We start from the raw sequence: 12,500 nt of genomic DNA on the forward strand, positions 1-12,500 counted from the left end.
TTGTACAGGTTCTGTTGAGATGAAATTACTCTGCTGCTTGGGTGGGGGGGTTCAGTGGAATGATAATTTGAATTGTAGGGTGAGTTTTGATGGAGATATGCTGTTGAGAATTTTTCATATGTTAAATTTAGTATTTTATGTTTTTGCAAATAAATGTGTATTTTTAAGAGTCAGTTTAAAAACACCCACACATACACACACACACACACACACACACACACACACACACACACACTCACACTCACACGTGATCCCATAAATGGAAAATTCGATCGTCACTAAATGTGACTAAGGGTGCCAAGACACTTATATTACTAGAAATAAGGGTTAAGATACTCTTAATATTGTAGGAAGCGAGCAAATGTATACACACATGCTGACAGGGGTTGTAACCACCCTATCATCGACTCGAGAATCATTCAGGCTAAACATTTAGTTTCGCCTATGATGTATGTGTGTGTGTGTGTGTGGTGTGTGAGTGTGTGGTGGAGAAGGTTGAAAAGAAACCCACGAGTTGATATGTATAAAATAAAAGTAAGTTAAGGTAGAAAATGCTAAAGTAATTTTATCATAAAAACATTCTAGTACCGGTTAAAATTATTTTAGTATTTTCTACCTTGACTTTTTTCCTTATAAATATATATATATACATAGTTAATCCAAACATGAAAACACAAAGAGAAAACACAGCAACGCGAGGACGTGAAACAAGTAAAGTGTTATTGGACGCTCAGGAAAGGAAAGAAAGAAGGAGGATTTAACGTTTCGAGCGGAGCTCTTCGTCAGAAACATGTTGGTCATTCTCCCATTTCATAGTCAGCCTCGACAGACTTCAGCTATGTCCCTTCCTATAATCTTGGGATATTTTTGTGTTTGTTAAATTATGTTCCATCTGATGATTACGGTCTTTTGAAATGAAGTGATGTTCTCATTCTTCTATTACAAAATGCGTTAGAAACAGCTGTAATAAGCTGACAATTATCCATCGTATGTTATTATTCATTTGATTATAATACACCAAGGAGAAATTACAACTTGTCGGACACCCTAGAGTATACCAACAACGTACAATTCAATGTAACGCGTGCTTTGGGACAGCTTCTAGGCGCGACATACTCATAGAGTTGGTTTTCTCTGTTTGATACTTATCAATCATAGGCTGGAACCAGAGATTTATCCAACCCTACCTGGTACATGTCCTTTCCCTCTGAATCCTTATTTTACCATGTATGTGTGTGTGTGTGCGTGTGTGTGTGTGTGCGTGTTTTTGTGTGTGCGTGTGTGTTTATTTCCCATCCACTTGACAATCAGCGATGGCTCGTTTACGCACCTGTAACTTAGAGGTTCGGCCAAAGAGACCGATAGAATAAGTATCTGACTTTAATCATTATTATGGATCAATTTGTTTGTGTGTGCGTGCGTGCGTGTGTGTGCGTGTGCGTGTGTGTGTGTGTGTGTGTATGTGTGTGTGTGTGTGTGTGTGTGTGTGTGTGTGTGTGTGTGTGTGTGTGTGTGTGTGTGCAGTTCAAATTTACAGAAAAGCAAAAGACGAAGTCAGGTGTAGGAGCAATAAACAAGTGTATTGGTTTGACGCTCGGGAAAAAAATGGATAAGTTTCTTACGTTTCGAGCCTACGCTTTTCGGCAAAAAGGAATAAGACGAAATAAACAGAGAGAGAATGAAAAACGTACGGGCGCAACCATTCACACTTTAAATTTTAAGGAAATTCATGCAAACATTTATGTCCCTGAAATTATGACTTTCTTTCGCATATGAATTATATAGCTAAGTTTATTCTTCCAAGAAACCAAAAATTCCAAGCGGTTAAACACATATCCTTGCGTTCCAATAATAATGGGTGTCAAACTAAAAATGTATTTTGAATATATTGTTTGACGACTCCTAACCATTGGTCCATAGACGTCTTCTTTCTCTCGTATTTTTCACGGATGTTAATCAGTCACTTGACTTCCACAACCAAGCATGTTTTTATTTTATTGTCCAAATACCAATGAAGCCAGCTGGAATTGAATTTCGTTGTGCTTGTTATTCTGAATATTCTACAAACATTTATTCTAAACAAACGCAGGCGAAGGAGTGGCTGTGTGGTAAGTAGCTTGCTTACCAATCATATGGTTCCGGGTTCATTCCCACTGCGTGGCACCTTGGTCTTCTACTATAGCCTCGGGCCGACTAAAGCCTTGTGAGTGGATTTGGCAGACAGAAACTGAAAGAAGCCTGTCGTATATATGTATATGTGTGTGTATGTATGTGTGTGTATATCTTTGTGTGTCTGTGTCCTCCCAACATTGCTTGACAACCGATGGTGGTGTGTTTATGTCCCCGTAACTTAGTGGTTCGGCAAAAGAGACCGATAGAATAAGTACTAGGCTTGCAAAGAATAAGTCCTGGGGTCTATTTGCTCGACTAAAAGCGATACTCCAGCATGGCCGCAGTCAAATGACTGAAACTAATAAAAGAGTAAACGACCTGATATCTTTTATCTGTTAGTTGTTTCAGCTATTAGACTGCGGCCATACTGGGATACCGCACTGAAGAATTTTTTTTTTTTTTGAAACCTGGTATTTATTCTGTCGGTCTTTCGCCGAACCGCTAGGTTACGGGCACGTAAATACACCATCACCAGAATCTTTTCTGTTTGGTTGTACCTCTAGAAAATTTAAAGTGTAGTGAAATTTTTTAATTTGGTGTATTGATGCAATTTTCCACGCTGAATCTCAGGGACTAATACACCTTTCCCAGAAAATTTTTGGAAAATCTTACAGAGGTTTAACGCTTGATCATTTTCACCCAGTCAGAAAACAGGAGTTGGAAGATATCATTTTGTAAGTGACTGCACGTGTTGTCAACTGTAAACAAATGAACACTTCATACCTCATGTGTTTTAAGCATTTAATAAGCGAAAAATAACCATGCGGGTAAGCAACTTGGTAACAGCTTTGGTTTGTTACTATGGAAACAAGCAATTATATGTCTATGGCTTTCGACTGGCTAAAATTACCCAAAATTTTAAATACTATTAACCATTTATTTATTGATTTATGGCGAAAATGAATTTCATCTCAATGATAGGCTTACAAAACTACATCATTACACCAAATATGAAATCAGTTGGAACAAAAATTGAAAAAAACTGAAAAGTGGAGCTAAACAGAAAAGATCCCATCACCGGTTTTCAAGCGGTGGTAGGGGACACAGACACAGAAACGCACACACACGCATGTATTTATGTACGACGGCAGTATTTCAGTTTCTGTCTAAAAACTACTCAAAAGGCTTCGGTCGGCCCGAATTTACAGCAGAAGACACTTGTCCAAGATGCCACGTAGTGAGACTGAATCCAAAACTATGTGACCGGGAAGCAAGCTTCTTACCAAACAGCCACGCCAGTATCTTTATTTATTATTTCTTTCCATTCTGACTCTATTCCAGATTGCCTCATGAATATTTAGTATCTCGAGGATATTTTCTCAAAGTGTGAAGTGATGTAACCAAGGTTTATAGTTTTTTTTTCCTTTTATTTATCCTACATTTGTTGTCAACTGATTCCTTGCACCTATTGTATAGAAGGTAATTGGTGAAAGCTTCTTGTTTCTGGATTGCATGGAATTAATTTCAAGGTGCAAAGTTATAAACTTTATGACTGCTTTATGACTGACTGTTAGTATTGCTTATTCTCTCTGTTGTCTTATTTTCACTTTAAGTGTGAACGTACCACCTTGTCAGTCTCTTTCTATTTTGTATTTTCTAATTTTCTTTAAGAAGAAATTTGTGACAATTTCATACCCCACCCTCTCTCTCTCTCTCTCTCTTCTCATATAAAGTTTTAACGATATTTGTATTTTTATCTTTGCAAACTTGAACTAGATACTTACTGAGCTATTTTTCCCAACCGGTGACATCACGCCTCTATGTCATATACTGACTAATAAATCTGGTTCTCATCAGATACTAATACCAACAGCCGCTGTGACTGATTGACATCCGTGAAAAATTCAGAAGAAAGGAGTCTTCTATGGACCAATGGTTAGGAGTCGTCAAACAAAATACTAAAAACATATTTTTAGTTTGACACCCAATATTATTGGAACGCAAGGATGTATGCCTAACCGCTTGGAATTTCGTTTCTTGGAAAAATAAACTTAGTCACGTAATTCATACGCGAAAGAAAGTTACGATATCAAGGACAATAAAAGTTTGTAAGAATTTCCTTATACTTAAAGTGTGAATGGCTGCGCATAAAACCGTTGGTGATTTTTTTCCTGCTTCTCTATCCGTTCTGGTTCAGAAACAGCTGACAACGCAAAGCAATGGAATCGCAAACACCAGGAAACATTTCGTTTGGTATTTGTGAGAATTCTCGTTCTTGCTAAAAATAAGACTCCTTATCTTCAAAGTCTTCTCTAATGTTTGGCATGACAGATTTGCAGCAAGTTCAAGTAAATGGGACCAGTTACACATCGTGCCAAGTACCACTTGCAATACTGCCTTCTTTGGTCTGGATCATCGCCATTAATAGCATGGACTAATCTTGGAACGTAACTTTTCCATTGACAATGCTTCAAAATGCGTTGGACAGACGATTTTGAAATACCTACCACTCGCTAGTTGCAGATTTTCTTGGACATTGGTGATACGTTTCCAGCACTCCTTCTTGTTTTCTGGCGGGGTCTTCCGGAACGCTTCTCGTGAACATTCTGAACAGTTCCATCGGCTTCAAACTTATCTCTAATTCGGGGGATGGTAAATCGCATTGGTGGATCTGTTTGAAACTCCATCCTTAACTGTCTTTGCACTTCAACTGCGTTTTCACACTTCCAGTAGCATTTTAGAATGAATTTCCTTTGTTCAAAGCTTACTGTGACTGCCATCATTAATTCCAGTGGGTTTCATCTGGAAAGAAAAAACATCAATTGAGTTATCAGCTGCTAAATTGCATATACATTTTTGGGGGACACCCTGTATAAATATATATATATATATATATACACACACACATACAGATATATATTTATACATGTATACGGCTCAGCAGATATTAATACCAACAGCCGTGGTTTTAAATCTAAACCACGGCTGTTGGTGATATCTTCCAGACTAGTATGGCATAATTTATATTTTCTTTTACAGTATGCAGTTTTAGAGGTATCAATTATCTCCCTTGTTAATATGATATTTAATAGATAACTCCTATTTCTGGGTAGCAAACGTGTAGCCGTTCACCAAGGATGTTATGTATTTACCGCAGGTCAAGGAGAGGATAGTGTTCCTCTTAATGCTGGTATTCTCCAACTTGCAGGATATGTAACTGTGCTTAACTAGTCTGAGTATTTCTTTTCCAGCTCTCTTTTTTGAGTAAGTCCAACTACTCTCGTTTCACGTGAACCAGCTGTAGACACAAAATACTTATTCAGGAATTTTTCACTTAATCTCATGGTGCTATCATGTATACACTCAACAGCTGTTGAGTGTACATGTGGTGTACTCCTTTCTCTTTTAACTGTTCTGTAAATGCTGAAGTGATACGATGTTGCACCAAAAGGCAGTCTGGACTGAATGTTTATACCTTTGCCACAGTTCGCTCCAACTAATATACATCCTGCCAATGCTACTATTGATACGGAAGTTACTGAGAGATTTATATCATTCTAGTACTGATATCTAAATTAGGGATTTCTTCAAGTGTTCAAGCTTGCATCATAAATGTTGGTGCTTATCATTGGTCCTGTGATAGCATTGCAGAATATAGTTTTAGTGGCCACAGACAGCTCTGATTTCCATATAAGACTATATGAACACACCATCATCCACACACCTATGTGCATGTGAAATTGTGTGTCTGTGAATGCTAGCAATGAACAACACATCATAAATGTATAAACGGTCAAATAGATACTGTATTGCCTATATGCATACACCCACACACACACACACACACACACATATATATATATATATATATATATATTATATATATATATATATATATTATATATAGTAGAATTTACAGAAAAACAAAAGGCGAATACAAATGTATGAACAACAAACAGGTGTATTAGTTTTACCCTCGGGAAAGTGAGATGGTATTTTACACTTCGAGCCTACACTCTTCAACAGAAAGAAATAAGAGAAAATTAACAGACAGGGAATTAAAAAAAATCTTGTGAATCTAGCGATGAAACATGGCGACTGGTTGGGGGGAAAAAGATGCGACAGGAGAGGAAGAAAAAGAGAGGAGATAATAAAGTACAGGTGATCTCAAAATGAAAGTGCGTGTTTATATGCGAGAATGTGTGTGTGTGTGCATAAGGGCTAGTGATTTGGGCGAGTGGATGTGAGTGTGTGTGTGCGTCTGTAATGTGTAGGTGTGTGGATGATGGTGTGTGGGTGTGCAGATGATGGTGTGTAGTGTGGGTGCTGGGAAGTGGTCAGTGGTAGTGTGTAGGTGGTGTGGGGGATGTGCAGTAGGTTGGGGATGTGTGGTCGGTGGGGATATGGGGTGAGGATATAGGATGAGGATGAGGTGGAGGTCTGGGGACTTGGGGTCGGGTAAGGAGGAGTAGAGTGTGTGGCGCGAGTGCAAGAAGTATCAATGGAGAAGGTGGATATCAATGAAGAGAGGCAGTAGGTTCCACATGAAGAGAGGAGAGGATGGGAGTCAGGTGAAGAAAGGAGGAAAGTTGAGTCCTTCTGGCACAAGGGAGCGAAGAGAGAAGATTAATTCCTGTTCACGGCGAAGGCGGTAGTCCGGATGGTCCCAGTGCAAAGACAATCCGAACACATACAGGTGTTGTAGTGAATGACTGGTAGAGCGGAAATGGCGCGAGACCGGGGAGTCTCGGAGGTGCTCCGCAAACCGGTCATCCAACCGGCGTCCCGTTTGACCGATGTACAAAGAAGAGCAGAAAGAACTGTAGATGCAGTAAATCACGTTGGTAGATGTGCAAGTAAAGGAGTTCGTGATATGATAGTGACGATGATGGGTGCCTGTGAGGATGGTGATGTTGTAGGAATAGGGGCATGTGCAACAGCGTGGGCGGGAGCTGAGGAACGAGACAGGTTGGGTGGTGGGTTTAGGGAAGAAACTGTGGACCAGGAGGTCACGCAGGTTGTGGGCTTCTTTGAAAGAGGGAAGTAGTAGGTTGGGGAAGAGTTGCGAGGTAGAGGGGTCGGACTGGAGCAGCTGAAAGGCTCGCAGAATATATATATATCAAGGTATGAGTGTATGCCGGTGTGTTTGTAGTGGATGGAGGTAGTGAGAACAGAGTCGTTTCACCCTTCCCCCTCTCTCTTCATTGTTACCCTCCCTCGTAACCCAACCCCTACACAATCCAACCCCACCTTCCCTATCCGTCCCATCCCCGGCCCATCCCCTACACCCATCCCACATACCCCACCATTGCTTTCCCCATTCTCGCCTCCCCCACATCCTAACACAACTACACCACACCACACACCACCACATCACACACCACCACACCACACAACACCACATCACATCACACCACCACGCACACACTAGCACTGACCACTTCCCAGCCCCACACCATTAACCACACACCTACACATACACTCGCACATGTCAAGGTCTCCAACCCTCTTACACATGCACATACATGCTCTCTTATACACACGCACATGCATCTTCATAAAGTAGTGGGATCACCTCTACTTTATTATCTCCCATTCCTCCTAGCCCTCCTGTGTGTCCCTTCTGCCCGGCATTTGCCATGATAGATCGCTAGCATTCTTTATTTTCTCTCCTTGTTTCTTTCTGTGTTCCTTTCTGTGGAAGAGCGTAGGCTCGAAACGTTACAGACTTTTTCACTTCCCGAGCGTTAAATTAATACATCTGTTTGTTTCTACACCACCTGTCGTCGTCTTCTGTTTTATAGTGAATTCTGCCGTATATATATATATATATATATTATATATATATATATATATTATATATATATATAATATATATTATATATATATATATATATGTACATATATACGTATGTGATAAGAACCATGGTTCCGGGTTCAGTTCTACTGCGTCTTTATCTATAGCCTCGGGCCGACCGAAACCTTGTGAGTGGATTTGGTAGGCGGAAACTGAAAGAAGTCGCTCGTATATTATACGTGTGTATATTCAGATACAAAAACACACACACATAGATATATACATACATTCATACATACATACATGCATACATACATACATACATACATACATACATACATACATACATACATACATACATACATACATACATACAGATACATATGTATATATACATATTGATAGAGAGACAGAGAGAGAGAGAGAGAGAGAGAGAGAGAGAGAGAGAGATGGAGAGAGAGATTTGGTCGTGTGTACATAAACACTTACATAGAGATAGAGAAGGAATACAAATAAATGTTCGACATGGCAAATAGATGGATGGATATGTTCCTCTCAGGAACATGTGTATCGATCTGAATTATCAATAATAATTCTGCTAAACAAGAAATGATTTGCATACAGCTTGGAAAATCACGGAATGTATAAAACAAGTATCCGACAAAACCCAGTAACACAATAACTCTTTCATCCTGACCGCCCTCTCTCTTTCTCTCTCATTTTCTTTCACTCTTTTTGTACGCGAATGCGTGCGTGCGTTCGTGCGTGCGTGCGTGCATGGGTCTCTGCATGTTTGAAGGGGTGCTGAAAAGTTTTGGCTTTAAGGGTGTCACGAAAGGCCAGGCTGGAGGCCCAACTTTTTGAGTTCTTTTACAAGGCTTAGAAAAGGTGAAGTAGCGCTGCAAAATATATGTGTAAATCTGAAAGGGAATAATGTTGAATTAAATCATAATTCACTGATTCTCCGGTATTTTCATTTACCCAAAGTCAGGTAGCTTTCAACCACCCGTTCGTATGTATGTGTGTGGTTATGCGTATGTGTTGAAGGTGGCGAGCTGGTTGAAACGTTAGCACGCCGGGCGAAATGCGTAGCCGTATTTCGTCTGCCGCTACGTTCTGAGTTCAAATTCCGCCGAAGTCGGCTTTGCCTGTCATCCTTTCGGGTTCGATAAATTAAGATAAATTCTGGATGCGTGTTTTTGGAGATGTAGATGAGATTTGGTTGACGTCATAACCAGTGTTAACATTTGCACAGAAATGAATGAAGCAGCCAATCTCAGAATATGTGTGACAGGTCAGCGTATCAATAAAGAGAATGGTAAATATGTCAAGTGGGATGGTGTATATACAGCTGGATGTTGTAAAAGAAGTCCACCTTTGGACATGGTGGAATTACTGTTATTAATCAAAACTGGGTCGATGAAACAGCCAGTCGGTTAGGTACTAGTTAGTAAATGATGGGACGTGAAATTTGGTCCCAGACATGGCTTTATATTAATGCAGTTTACAATTCGTTTCAGGGTGTATGTATTGTGTGTGTTCGGTACCTTGACGTACCGGAAGTACTTCCACTTAGAGTTACCACGCAATTTCTAAAGAGCTAGCAGCTGTTCTGTGTTGAAGTACTTCCTGGTTTCATAGCAAACCCAACCTTTGTTATAGTGTTTCGGCTCTCTGGAGAATGTGAATCGGAAACCATGTGATTGGGAAGCAAACTTCTTACCATACAGCCACGCCTGGACTTATATATATATATATGGTGAATCATCCGTTATGGGAGGAAGGACGTTGAATACAGTTGCATTTTCATAAGTTAGAAGTATTTGCTAGGGTGGGATGCACGCATACAAAAACAGGGATACACACACGCATGCGCGCACGCACGTACGCACACACACACACACACACACAACACACACACACGTGTGTGTGTGTTCGCGAATATATTGATAATATCTTTTATGAACTTAAAATTTATAAGTGATCACCGTTTATTGACTAAGCAAAGTAATCTAATATTGGGGCATATAAACCTTCGACGGAAAAAAGAGTAGGGGAAGCGGCTGACCTCCCCTGTTCGAAGGGTTATAATGGATACAGGTTCGTGTGTCATATAGCTAGCTAGAGGTGATGGCCTCTTGGACCTAATGAACGGCAGCTTTCGTCCTATATTTATGGACTGCTATATTAGCTTGGTGGTAACTATATATATATATATATATATTATAATATAATATATAATATATATATATATATATATATATATATATATTTATATATATATATATATATTATTATATATATATATATATATATTATATGTATATATATATAATATATATAATTCTAAGAGAGTTAGAGGTTGTGAATCCAACCAACTAAGGGATAATATCTATCCAATATATATATATGTGTGTTTGTATGTGTGTGTGTGTGTACATATATGTGCATTCCTCATTACGTACCTTTTCATTCCTACAAAACTACAATACCATTAAGCTAGATTGATTATTTAAATTCCACTATTATTTCTTTTTTGATAGTTTTATCTTCCCTCTGTTTATACTTTATCTAATAGGAATAGTATAAAACAGCTAATAATAATAATTGATTCCGTTGTATGCATATATATATATATATATATATATATATATATATATATATATATATATATAACGGGAAGGTTTATGAAAATAAAAAAGACGAAGGCAGGTGGAATACAAACAAACAATATATATATATATATTTAAATGTATGGTTATGTATTTATGTATATTTATGTATATATATATATGTGTGTGTGTGTGTGTGTGTGTGTGTGTGTGTGTGTGTGTGTGTGTGTGTGTGAGTGTGTGTGTAAAAGTGTTTATATATGTATGTATTTATATTTATAATTTAATCTTATGAACTTTCTAAACTCTCAGACGAAGACCAGAGGCACACCCAAGTACCTTAACCTTATCTACCAAATACTCCAGTTCACTGAAAGGATGGAAGTAAAGTGGGGTACTATGACCTCTTGGCTGAAACAGCTGTAAGAAACTATTCTACTTTCTATGTTCTATGTTATACATTTTAATAATTACTGGTATTTTTATATACGTAAAGCATAATCTGTTATACATGTATGTATATTGTTATAATTGTGTTCTTTTTTAAATAAATAAATAAATAGACATAATATAACATCTTGTTGATCTCAGAACTATTCATTAAGCATGGCTCTTATTAATTGTTCACTATTTCTCGAGCCTTTTCAGTAGTTATAATAGTTCAGAAATATTACCTGAATTCATGAGTGTGAATGATAGATAGATAGATAGATAGATAGATAGATAGATAGATAGATAGATAGATAGATAGATAGATAGATAGATAGATAGATAGATAGATAGACAGAGTGAGAGAGAAAGCGTGTTTGCATGTGTATATGCGTGTGTTTGAGCGTGTAGATATGAGTGTGTGCGCGCGTGCCTGTTTTGAAATTATATTTATAAGATAGTTAACTTACTGAGAACAAAAGATACATACACCCATACAACACACACATGTGTATATATGTATATATATATATACTTACATATACACACACATACGCGCACGCACACACACATACACACACACATACATATATATATGTATAAAAAATCTTCACAAACTCATACTCAGTTTCCCGTGACCGTTCGTCAGACAGTTGTGATCATACATGTGTTGGTATGTATGTATGCATATGTATGGCTATACATATTCGCATACATATATTTGTGTGTGTGTATATATATATATATAAATATATATATATATATATATATGTATATATCTCTGTCTATCTATCTACCTATATCATATGTAAATGTATATATGCATGTCAGTTTATATATATATTATATATATATATATATATATATATTATATATATATATATATATATATATATATATATATATATAGTTCACGGGCATATAGTGGTTAAGAGCGCGGGTCACTAACCCCAAGATTCCGAGTTCGATTCCAGGCAGTGAGCTGAATAATAATAATAATAATAATAATAATAATAATAATAATAATAATAATAATAATATAATAATAATAATAATAATAATAATAATAATAATAATAATAATAATATTAATAATAATAATAATACCAACGACAGCAACATCGAAAAATGCCTCAGGAATGAGAACCCAGGTTCGAAATTTCCTCAAGACACCTGATGATGGGTGGAGGGTACGTCAGCCGAAACGTGTGTGTGCTTGTGCGCTCGCGCGCGTGTGTGTGTGTGTGTCTGTGTGTGTAAGAGTTGCGAGAAAGAGTAGGAGAAATCCGGGATATGTGTTTCATAGTGAGTGGAACCTCAAATGTGGTAAAATTCAAGCGAAGTGTACACCATTGACTTCTCTTCAGGCCAAGGATATCTTGATTGGATTGATGGCTACATTGTCGCAAGGAGGTAGATATTAACGCAAAGGCGATTCAATCAGACTGTCATTCGATCAAATTCTGATTGAATCTTCTTTGTGTCAACATCTACCTCCTTGCAACAATGTAGCCATCAATCTAATCAAGATATCTTTGGCTTGAACAGTAG

Source organism: Octopus sinensis, linkage group LG9 (assembly GCF_006345805.1).
Source record: "Octopus sinensis linkage group LG9, ASM634580v1, whole genome shotgun sequence".
Classification (NCBI taxonomy): domain Eukaryota; kingdom Metazoa; phylum Mollusca; class Cephalopoda; order Octopoda; family Octopodidae; genus Octopus; species Octopus sinensis.